The sequence below is a fragment of the Rutidosis leptorrhynchoides genome, chromosome 2, assembly GCF_046630445.1.
Source record: "Rutidosis leptorrhynchoides isolate AG116_Rl617_1_P2 chromosome 2, CSIRO_AGI_Rlap_v1, whole genome shotgun sequence".
Taxonomy (NCBI): Eukaryota; Viridiplantae; Streptophyta; class Magnoliopsida; order Asterales; family Asteraceae; genus Rutidosis; species Rutidosis leptorrhynchoides.
The window spans coordinates 490997880-491010000 of NC_092334.1; positions in this window are offsets into that span (position 1 = coordinate 490997880).

Below are 12121 nucleotides of genomic sequence, written 5' to 3' on the forward strand. Positions count from 1 at the left end.
GAATCAAATAAAACATAAGCAGATTTATTGTCAATGAGAAACGTACCCGTAACAAGCTTCAGGTCTTCCTGCGCTTTTGCCATATTAATATTGAAAACTCTTCCGCGGCCCTGCCCATTAGTATTCCCCTGATTTGGGAAATTTTTAATAATGTGGCCCGGTTTTCCACATCCAAAACAAACTATGGCGGTATTATTTGTTCCGACATTATTTGTTCCTTTAGTTCTGTTATGCATTGGTCCGTAGATTTCGCACTTCTTCGCGCTATGACCATTTCTTTTACACCTGTTGCAAAATATCGTGCAGAACCCCAGGTGATGCTCTTCACATCTTTGGCATGGCTGTTTTTGGTTTTTGTTGCCATTGTTGTTATTGAGATTGTTGTTGGGATTGTTATTGTTGCTGTTGTTGTTGTTATTATTGTTGGGCCGGTTATTGTAGTTGTTGTTGGGACGTTTGTTGAAGTTGTTGCGATTGATGTTGCGGTTATTGGGATAGTTGTTGCGATTTTGGTTGTGATTGTTGTTGTATTGGTGACTCTTGTCATTGGTTTCTTCCCACTTTCTCTTGACTTGTTTCATGTTAGCCTCTTCGATCGCCTGCTCTTTAATCCTTCCTTCGATCTGGTTCACTAATTTGTGAGCCATTCGACTTGTCTTTTGTATGGAGGCGGGCTCGTGTGAACTCACATCTTCTTGAATTCTTTTCGGTAACCCTTTTACAAATGCGTCGATCTTCTCTTCTTCGTATTCAAACGTTCTGGGACACAATAGGCACAATTCTGTGAATCGTCATTCGTACATGGTGATATCGAAACCTTGTGTTCGTAATCCTCTAAGCTCTACCTTGAGCTTATTGACCTCGTTTCTGGGACGATACTACTCGTTCATCAATTGCTTGAATGCTGACCATGGTAGTGTGTAAGCAGCATCTTGTCCTACCTGCTCGAGATAGATATTCCACCATGTTAACGCCGTACCTGTGAAGGTATGCGTAGCGTACTTAACTTTGTCCTCTTCAGTACACTTACTTATGGCAAACACCGATTCGACCTTCTCGGTCCACCGTTTCAATCCAATTGGTCCTTCGGTTCCATCAAATTCCAAAGGTTTGCAGGCAGTGAATTCTCTTTGTAGGAGCATCCTACACGATTTCTTGTGGAATTAGTTCGACTGCTAGATCCAGAGTTATTGTTATTTTGCATCGCAGCCTGTACTGCGGCTATGTTTGCTGCAAGGAAAACACGAAAATCTTCCTCACTCATGTTCAAGTTCTGACGAGTTGTAGGTGTCATTTCCTTCAAAAATAGCCAAAAGAATTGAGTTAATCATATAGAATTTAAGAGTAGTCAATAGTATTTCGTAGCATTATATGAACTTATTTATAAAAGCTTTTTCTTCATATTAGCATTTTATAGTTTTAATTCGGGTAGTACCTACCCGTTAAATTCATACTTTGCAGCTATTATACAATTCAACTACTACGATTTTATATGAAAAACTTATTACAATAATATTTCGCGTTCAAACTTTATACAATATTTTACAAACTTACAATACCGCTATAATACATATAGGATGAAATATAGCACATAATAACTTTGCTACTCGGCAGCTATGAAGGCAATTCTAGTTAATACGCAAGTTGTTCAGCAAAAGAAATAAAGACACGTAATTCATAAGTCCAGAAACAAGTCATGCATTTAGGTTTTACTAAGAAGACTTCCCATCCTTGATCTTGTGGAAAATAACCGTTATGACCATTGGCTAGGCAGCATGTTGTAATGTCGTCAAAAGGACGAGGGTTTCGTAATGTCCAACAGCCCTGTAATAATCTAAAAACCTTGTTTCTCACCCCAACTACTGAATCCGTCACTTGTGGGAAGGTTTTATTTAAAAGCTGCAATCCGATGTTCTTTTTCTCACTTTGGTAAGAAGCGAACATCACTAACCCGTAAGCATAACATGCTTCTTTATGTTGCATGTTAGAAGCTCTTTCTAATTCACGAAATCCTATGTTGGGATATGTTGAATCAAAATAGGTTCTTAACCCGTAGCGTAAAATTGCATTTGGGTTCCCCGCATTTAACGCTTTAAAGAAAACACGGTGTAACTTACGGTCTCCCCAATGTGATATACCCCACCTATCAAAGGAAAGCCTTTTATAAACTAAGGCATTTCTGGAAAGTCTTTCAAATGTTTGACAAGTTAATTTCGCCATAACTAAATGTGCTGATGAATTCTGGCCGACTCTAGACAAGATTTTCTCAATCATATCCTCTGGTAGGTCTTCTAAAATATTCGGTTGTCTACCCTTAACGTCCATTTTGTTTTTATACTATAAAATAGACAAGGATTAGATTCGTAAAAGATAATTAACAAACAATACAAGCAATTTTTACATAGAACATAAAAGTACAAGCACACTACAATACATATAATACACAACATGATTACAACCCTCTAATCTGAATCACTAGTTTCTTCTTTTTCGGACTTGGTTCGTTTTCCTAATTTTCAAGGGATATATGGTGCTCCTCTAATACGAGCCTTCGTTTTCCACAATGGTTTAGAAAAACCTGGCGGTTTAGAGGTTCCCAGGTTATTGTTACAATTTAGGAAATACGGACGTTGCCGATACATATAAAGTTCATCGGGGTTGGAATCAGGTTTCTCTATTTTTATACCTTTTCCCTTATTATTTTCTTTTGCTTTATTAAATTGGGTCGAGGTAATTTCTATAACATCATCGGGATCCGATTCATCGGAAAATTGGTAATCTTCCCATTATTTTGCTTCCTCGGCGGAAACACCATTGACCATTATTGACTTTGGTCCGTTGGTTGAGGATTTTCTTTTATTTAATCGATTTACAGTAGGTATCAATATTTCTTCCTCCGAAACCTCTTCTTCTTCCAGTTCCTCCTCTTCCGGTTCCTCCTCTTCCGGTTCCTCTTCAGGAATTTGTGAATCTTCCGAAAGTATATTCGACTCTTCATTATTATTAGGTGAGTCGATGGGATTTGTACTAGTGGTAGACATCTATCACACAATATCAAACACATTAAGAGGTTAATATATCACATAATATTTACATGTTAATAATATATAGTTTCCAACAAAAGTGTTAAGCAATCGTTTTTAAAGAAAACACGGTCGAAGTCCAGACTCACTAATGTATCCTAACAAACTCGATAAGACACACTAATGCAAATTTCTGGTTCTCTAAGACCAACACTCTAATACCAATTGAAATGTCCCGTTCATATTGATTATAAACGTTCCATATTAATTGATTTCGTCGCGAGGTTTTGACCTCTATATGAGACGTTTTTCAAAGACTGCATTCATTTTTAAAACAACCATAACCTTTATTTTATCGATAAAGGTTTAAAAAGCATTACGTAGATTATCAAATAATGATAATCTAAAATATACCGTTTACACACGATCATTACATAATGGTTTACGATATGAATATATTACATCAAAAATAAGTTTCTTGAATGCAGTTTTACAAAATATCATACAAGCATGGACTCCAAATCTTGTCCTTATTTTAGTATGCAACAGTGGAAGCTCTTAATAATCTCCTGAGAATAAACATGTTTAAAACGTCAACAAAAATGTTGGTGAGTTATAGGTTTAACCTATATATTATCAAATCATAATAATAGACCACAAGATTTCATATTTCAATACATCCCATACGTAGAGATAAAAATCATTCATACGGTGAACACCTGGTAACCGACATTAACAAGATGCATATAAGAATATCCCCATCATTCTGGGACATCCATCGGACATGATATAAAAACTCGAAGTACTAAAGCATCCACTACAACGGATGGGGTTTGTTGGGCCCAATAGATCTATCTTTAGGATTCGCGACAATTAGTAGACTAGTTTACTAATTCTTAGGTTACCAAGTAAAAGGGGCATATTCGGCTTCGATCGTTCAACCATAGAAAGTAGTTTCATGTACTTGTGTCTATTTTATAAAACATTTAATAAGCTGCATGTATTCTCATCCCAGAAATATTAGATTTTAAAAGTGGGACTATAACTCACCTTCACAGATTTTTTACTTCGTCGGGAAGTAAGTCTTGGCCACTGGTCGATTCAGGAACCTATAACAAATATGTACATATATATCAAAGTATGTTCAAAATATATTTACAACATTTCTAATACGTTTTAATGTTTTAAGTTTATTAAGTCAGCTGTCCTCGTTAGTAACCTACAACTAGTTGTCCATAGTTAGATGTACAAAAATAAATTGATATATATTATCTTGACCCAATCCACAACCCAGTGTATACACGTCTCAGGCTAGATCACAACTCAAAGTATATATATTTTTGGAATCAACCTCAACCCTGTATAGCTAACTCCAACATTACTGCATATAGAGTGTCTATGGTTGTTCCAAATAATATATATAGATGGGTCGATATGATATGTCAAAACATTTGCATACATGTCTATGGTTTCCCAAGATTACATAAGATATTAGAATATATGTATTATACAATATAAGTTAGCTAGGATATGATTAATATAGATTTGTTACCAATTTTCACGTAGCTACAACAAGTAAAAATATCCAATCTTGTTTTACCCATAACTTCTTCATTTTAAATCCGTTTTGAGTGAATCCAATTGCTATAGTTTCATATTGAACTTAAGTTTATGAATCTATACAGAATAAGTATAAGTTTATAGTCAGAAATACAGGTTACAAGTCGTTTTTGTAAAGGTAGTCATTTCAGTCGAAAGAACGACGTCTAGATGACCATTTTGGAAAACATACTTCCACTTTGAGTTTAATAATGATTTTTGGATATAGTTTCATGTTCATAAGAAAATTATTTTCCCAAAAGAACAACTTTTAAATCAAATTTTATCATAGTTTTTAATTAACTAACCCAAAACAGCCCGCGGTGTTACTACGACGGCGTATATCCTGTTTTACGGTGTTTTTTGTGTTTTTAGGTTTTAAATCACTAAGTTAGCATATCATATAGATATAGAACATGTGTCTAGTTGATTTTAAAAGTCAAGTTAGAAGGACTAACTTTTGTTTGCGAACAAGTTTAGAATTAACTAAACTATGTTCTAGTGATTTCAAGTTTAAACCTTCGAATAAGGTAGTTTTATATATATGAATCGAATGATGTTATGAACATCATTACTAACTCAGGTTTTGTGGATAAACCTACTGGAAATAAAAAAAAATAGATCTAGCTTCAAAGGATCCTTGGATGGCTTGAAAGTTCTTGAAGCAGAATCATGACACGAAAACAAATTCAAGTAAGATTTCCACTCGAAATAAGATTGTTATAGTTATAGAAATTGAATCAAAGTTTGAATATGAGTATTACCTTGTATTAGAAAGATATCTTACTATAAATAAGAAAGATTTCTTGAGGTTGGATGATCACTTTACAAGATTGGAAGTAAGCTAGCAAACTTGGAAGTATTCTTGATTTTATGAAACTAGAACTTATAGAATTTATGAAGAACACTTAGAACTTGAAGATAGAACTTGAGAGAGATCAATTTTATGAAGAAAATTGAAGAATGAAAGTGTTTGTAGGTGTTTTTGATCGTTGGTATATGGATTAGATATAAAGGATGTGTAATTTTGTTTACATGTAAATAAGTCATGAATGATTACTAATATTTTTATAATTTTATGAGATATTTCATGCAAGTTGCCAAATGATGGTTCCCACATGTGTTAGGTGACTCACATGGGCTGCTAAGAGCTGATCATTGGAGTGCATATACCAATAGTACATACATCTAAAAGTTGTGTATTGTACGAGTACGAATACGGGTGCATACGAGTATAATTGTTGATGAATCTGAACTCGGATGTAATTGTAAGCATTTTTGTTAAGTAGAAGTATTATGATAAGTGTCTTGAAGTCTTTCAAAAGTGTATGAATATATATTAAAACACTACATGTATATACATTTTAACTGAGTAGTTAAGTATCGTTAGTCGTTACATGTAAATGTTGTTTTGAAACCTTTAGGTTAACGATCTTGTTAAATGTTGTTAACCCATTGTTTATTATATCTAAAGAGATGTTAAATTATTACATTATCATGATATTATGATATATTAATATATCTTAGTATGATATATATACAGTTAAATGTTGTTACAACGATAATCGTTACATATATGTCTCGTTTCGAAATCATTAAGTCAGTAGTCTAGTTTTTACATATGTAGTTCATTGTTAATATACTTAGTGACATGTTTACTTATCATTTATCATGATTAAACATAGTGTATCAATATTTTAATATGATTCATATGTATTTAGTAAGACGTTGTTATAACGATAATCGTTATATATATCGTTTCGAGTTTCTTAATTCAATAAACTCAATTTTATGTATATAACTCATTGTTAAAATACATAATGAGATACTTACTTATCATAATATCATGTTAACTATATATATAATCATATATATGTCATCATATAGTTTTTACAAGTTTTAACGTTCGTGAATCACCGGTCAACTTGGGTGGTCAATTGTCTATATGAAACCTATTTAAATTAATCAAGTCTTAACAAGTTTGATTGCTTAACATGTTGGAAACACTTAATCATGTAAATAACAATTTCATTTAATATATATAAACATGGAAAAGTTCGGGTCACTACATAACGAACCCCATCCATGGTTGCGGATGCTTTAGTACTTTGATGTTGTTTTATCATATCCGATGGATTTCCCGGAATGATAGAGGATATTCTTATATGCATCTTGTTAATGTCGGTTACCAGGTGTTCACCATATGAATGATTTTTTTCTCTATGTATGGGATGTTTATTGAAATATGAAATCTTGTGGTCTATTATTACAATTTAATAAATATATAGGTTAAACCTATAACTCACCAACATTTTTGTTGACGTTTAAAGCATGTTTATTCCCAGGTGAATATTAAGAGCTTCCGTTGTTGCTTGCTAATATGTGGACAAGATTTGGTGTCAGCATGCTTATATAATATTGTTTAAAACTGCATTCGAGATTTATTTTGTTGTAACATATTAATATTGTAAACCAATATGTATTGGTAGTGTGTAAGTGTGATATTTTTAGATTATCATTTCTGGATAATCTAGGTGGTGTCTTTTTAACCTTGTCGATAAAATAAAGGTTATGGTTTGTTTTAAAAACGAATGCAGTCTTTGAAAAACGTCTCATATAGAGGTCAAAACCTCGTAACGAAATCAATTAATATGGAACGTTTATAATTGATATGAACGGGACATTTCAATGTATATGCAACATCATATGAGATGAAGATGAATATTGTTAATAATAAGTTATTGTCAACAGATATTGTTATTGTTAGGTTATTATGATTTGTGTTGAAAAAAAGAGGATTAGTGGAATCTTATGATTTGTATCTTTGATATATAAAGATGAAGGATGAAACGAACGAATGAATGTTGAATATAGATTTGGCCAAACGAACGAACGAATGAATGTTGAATATAGATTTGGTCGAAGTCACTGTTTTAAAATTTTAAATTTAGTCAAAATATAGAGAATTGGGGAAGAAGATGAAGTATATAGTTGAAGAAATCACAGGGACCGTTTAAGCAATTTTGGTACAAACTACAGAGAGGGTTTCAGCAATTTTTTTCTATAAAGAAAATGAAACGGACGAAAATACCCTCATATGTTTTTCACATGACTAGAGTTTGACGGCCGTCAGTCAAAGGGACTAAATCAGCAACTTTTACAAACCACCAGGACCAAATCCATAAAAAAAAAAGCATAGGGACGAAACCAGCATTTTAGTACAAATCACAAGGATCATTTCAGCAATTTTGTCTAGTATTAGTAGTAGTAGTAGTGGTGGTGGTGGTGGTGGTGGTGGTGGTGGTGGTAATAATAATAATAATAATAATAATAATAATAATAATAATAATAATAATAATAATAATAATAATAATAATAATAATATAATAATAATAATAATAATAATAATAATAATAATAATAATAATAATAATAATAATAAGCCTTTTTTGCTCCGTTGGTCCTTCATTTATACATGAAATTTCAATCCGAGTTCTTCAAGTTTTTTTTTTTTTTTTTTTTTTTGACCTTCGAATCCTTTTTATTGCATAATTTGGCAATCCGCATCCCTCCGTCTACCTGTCTTCTAAATTGACCGCTAAATCTTGATATGTGCATTGCATGTGAGGTAAATTCTTCTTTTTACACTTTTCTTCATTAAAACGAGGGACCACCGGCGAATAAAATCTTAATGAGTGGGAATTGCTTAGAAAACAAAGTAAAAACTCTTAAGAAAACCATCTTCTACTACTTCTCCACGTCTTCAAGATCTTTATCTGACCACGATGCAGGCCAAACTCCACAAACATGTACGTCTTCATGTACCCTTAATCAATAATCACAATACGGTATGTACACAACTTTGTAATGAAAGTAAACGAGGACAGTCAACTTTTGACAAAGTGAAACAAAAAACACATGGTACAATTAGTTTACAAATAATGTCCGTCTTGCAAAAAAGCAAACAATTCTCATTTTGGACACAATTTAGCTACCTACCACTTTTTTCCATAATCATCCCATAAAATAATGCATGTTATGGCTTGCCCAACATTCCATAATTTTGATAGTTTTACTTTTATCTTTTTGGATTCCAGGGTTACAGCTAATCAAATTTAGCCATAAATGCATCATTCCAGAAGATGCGGGAATAAAAGAGAAATATGCTGAAAATGTAGAGGCCTAAAAAGAAACTATATTTTCTTTTGGGGTAGGAAATGAAGAGTGGAATTCTTTGCCTTCTTGGTTAAATTAGGTTACACAAACTTTACAGTTAAAAAAATGGAAATTAAGACCAAATTTCACGAGAACATAAAAGGAACTAGTTTCCACGACTATAAATATCTAACTTTATTGAAATATATTTGTCCAAAACCAAGAGTTAAACACATACGTTAGTTGATCATATGGGCATAACAGACACAATTTGTGTTCGACTTACCTTGATACAATGTTAATCTATTAATTAATGCCATCAATCTGAAAAGGAAAAATTGTAATACATATAGTGCTAAGGGTGTGTTTAATAAAATTGAATTGTTTAGCGTTAAATGGTGTCACACCCCCTAAATGAGATCGGAGGTAACTGTGAATAATCAATACCAAAACACAAGTGTAAAAGCGAGAACAACTCTAAATGAGACGTTTTTATTAAAAACCATAATTAATGTTGCAGCGGAATTTAATAGTCATTACATATGAAAATCCATAATGTAAATTGTAATTGTTCAAATGCATAAATGTAAATAGTAAATGCGACTCCAAGTAGCAGCATAGTGTTAGGAATAAAGCACGTGAGCCCTAACAAGACTTTATAACCCTAGGTTATCAAACTCACTTACAATAAACGAAAATAATTGATGTATATGAAGAAACTAGCAAAAACGATAAAGACAAGAGAATTTAACGAGGTTATATATAATCACGAATGATTACTTTAATCCTCGGCCACCAAAGAGAGTTTTTTTTATTGATAAATTTCGTGGATACATGTATGGGTTACAATAAAATGCTTAAATAGGAAAAACTCAACAAGAAAATAGCTTTGGGAACAAGAAAACACGTTTTTGGAAACTTCCCCGTCAGGCAAAGCCGCGCCGTGCCCACAGAGGGCCGCGCCGCGCCACCAAGGAAAAATCCGAAACAGAAGTTTTCTTCAGCTTGACCCTTGTTCACACTCTAGGTCGCGTCGCGCCTAGGAGAGGCCGCGGCGCGCCTTGTCTGGCGAACAGGATTCTTCTTTTCTTGTTTAACTCGATTCGCACTCCAACAATCTCCCACTCGAAGAGACGTTAAACAGCATCTATCTTAACCTAACATCATCAACATCATCATCATCTCACAATAACAACTTGACCCGCTAATTATACCTCCTTTTGATACCGCCGGATTTGCACCCGAATCACGCCGCACTTCTCCCGATAACCTTCGAGCAAGTGAAGTCTTTCGACACCAAAAAAAATACCGCTGAGCTATAATTCGATCTCTATGTTACTAGCTTGGGAAAAAAAAGAACCTCTCTTTGGCTATGGCACATACCTCCTTAGTTTAGGAGATAACGAGTCGTTTGAGTCTGACACTACCCAATTAACCCCATCGCCCAAGCGATCCACCCGTACACAATATCATCTACCCAATTCAACTTTCCAACAAAGAATAAACCCGCCGATAGATCAAACATGCGGACAACACCATCAAGGCATCCGTGTGAGAACGCAATCACACCCTTGATCTTCCACATAACCGCCTTTGCTTTCACCATTGGAACACCGACCACATACGTGCGCACGTCTTTTGACAAACCCGATTTCTCATCCTGAGCCAACTCCCATTATACGGATGTATCATCAATCATGACTCTTAAGAAAACCTCTTGTTCATCTTCCTCGGTCGACCACAACAAAGTTACCACTAGAGAAGATTTACCCGAAGTACCGAAAGCTTTGGTGTACCCAATTCGACCCGAATTTTCACTAGCTTCAACTTCCTTTGAGCTCCCACTCAAACAAGATCCCTCAACAATTCCGGAAAGCATTAGCATGCTAGGACTTTGAGCCTCCACAAAATCACCTAGCCATTCCTCCTTAGGAACTTCAACCATATACATGGTTCCCCTTTTAAACCCGCGAGCAATCACATAATCTCCCTTAAATACTACCCACTTTTTGAAGCGACCCGTCCTAATCCATCTGGACGAATACATTGCATTTGGTTACATCGCGAGGTACTTGACCTCTATATGATACATTTTACAGACATTGCATTCGTTTTTAAAAGACAAACTTTCATTACATCGAAAGTTGATGGCATGCATATCATTTCATAATATATCCAACTATAATTGACTTAATAATAATCTTGATGAACTCAATGACTCGAATGCAACGTCTTTTGAAATATGTCATGAATGACTCCAAGTAGTATCTCTAAAATAAGCAAATGCACAACGGAAGATTTCTTTCATACCTGAGACTAAACATGTTTTAAAGTGTCAACCAAAAGGTTGGTGAGTTCATTAGTTTATCATAATCGATCATTTTCATCATTTTAATAGACCACAAGATTTTCATTTCCATTTCTCATAAATATACGTCTCATGCATAGAGACAAAAATAATCATTCATATGGATTGAACCCTGATAATCGACATTAACAAGATGCATATAGAATATCCCCATCATTTTGGGACACCCATCGGACATGATAAATTTCGAAGTACTAAAGCATTTCAAATTCCAGAATGGAGCTTGTTGGGCCCGATAGATCTATCTTTAGGATTCACGTCAATTTGGGGGTCTGTTCCCAAATTCTTAGATTACCAGGTTAAAAAAGGGGCATATTCGATTTCGATAATCCAACCATAGAATGTAGTTTCGATTACTTGTGTTTATTTCGTAAAATATTTATAAAAGCAACGCATGTATTCTCAGTCCCAAAAATATATATTGCAAAAGCATTTAAAAAGGGAGCAAATGAAACTCACAATACTGTATTTTTGTAGTAAAAATACATATGACGATATTGAACAACTGAACAATGCAGGGTTGGCCTCGGATTCACGAACCTATATCATTTGTATATTTATTAATATACATAGTTGTAATCGAACAATATATAAATTTATTAGTTATATACCTTTTATATTAATAATATATATATGTATCTCATATATTCATTTTGTTATGTAAAATATTAATTTTATTATTAATGATAGTTATGATACTGATTTCGATACTTATATATATAGTAATGATTCTCATGATAATATTAATAGTACTTATAATGATCTTATAACATCGTTAACAATGATAATAGTAATAATAATACCTAATGATAATACTAATATTAATAATCTTAAAATGTTATTAATATTAATATTTGTAAACATAATAATAAATTACATTATCTTCATAATAATAATCATAAAAATGGTAATAATACTAAAATGGTAAAATTAGTAATAATAATGATATTAGTAATGTTTATAATTATATAAATGAT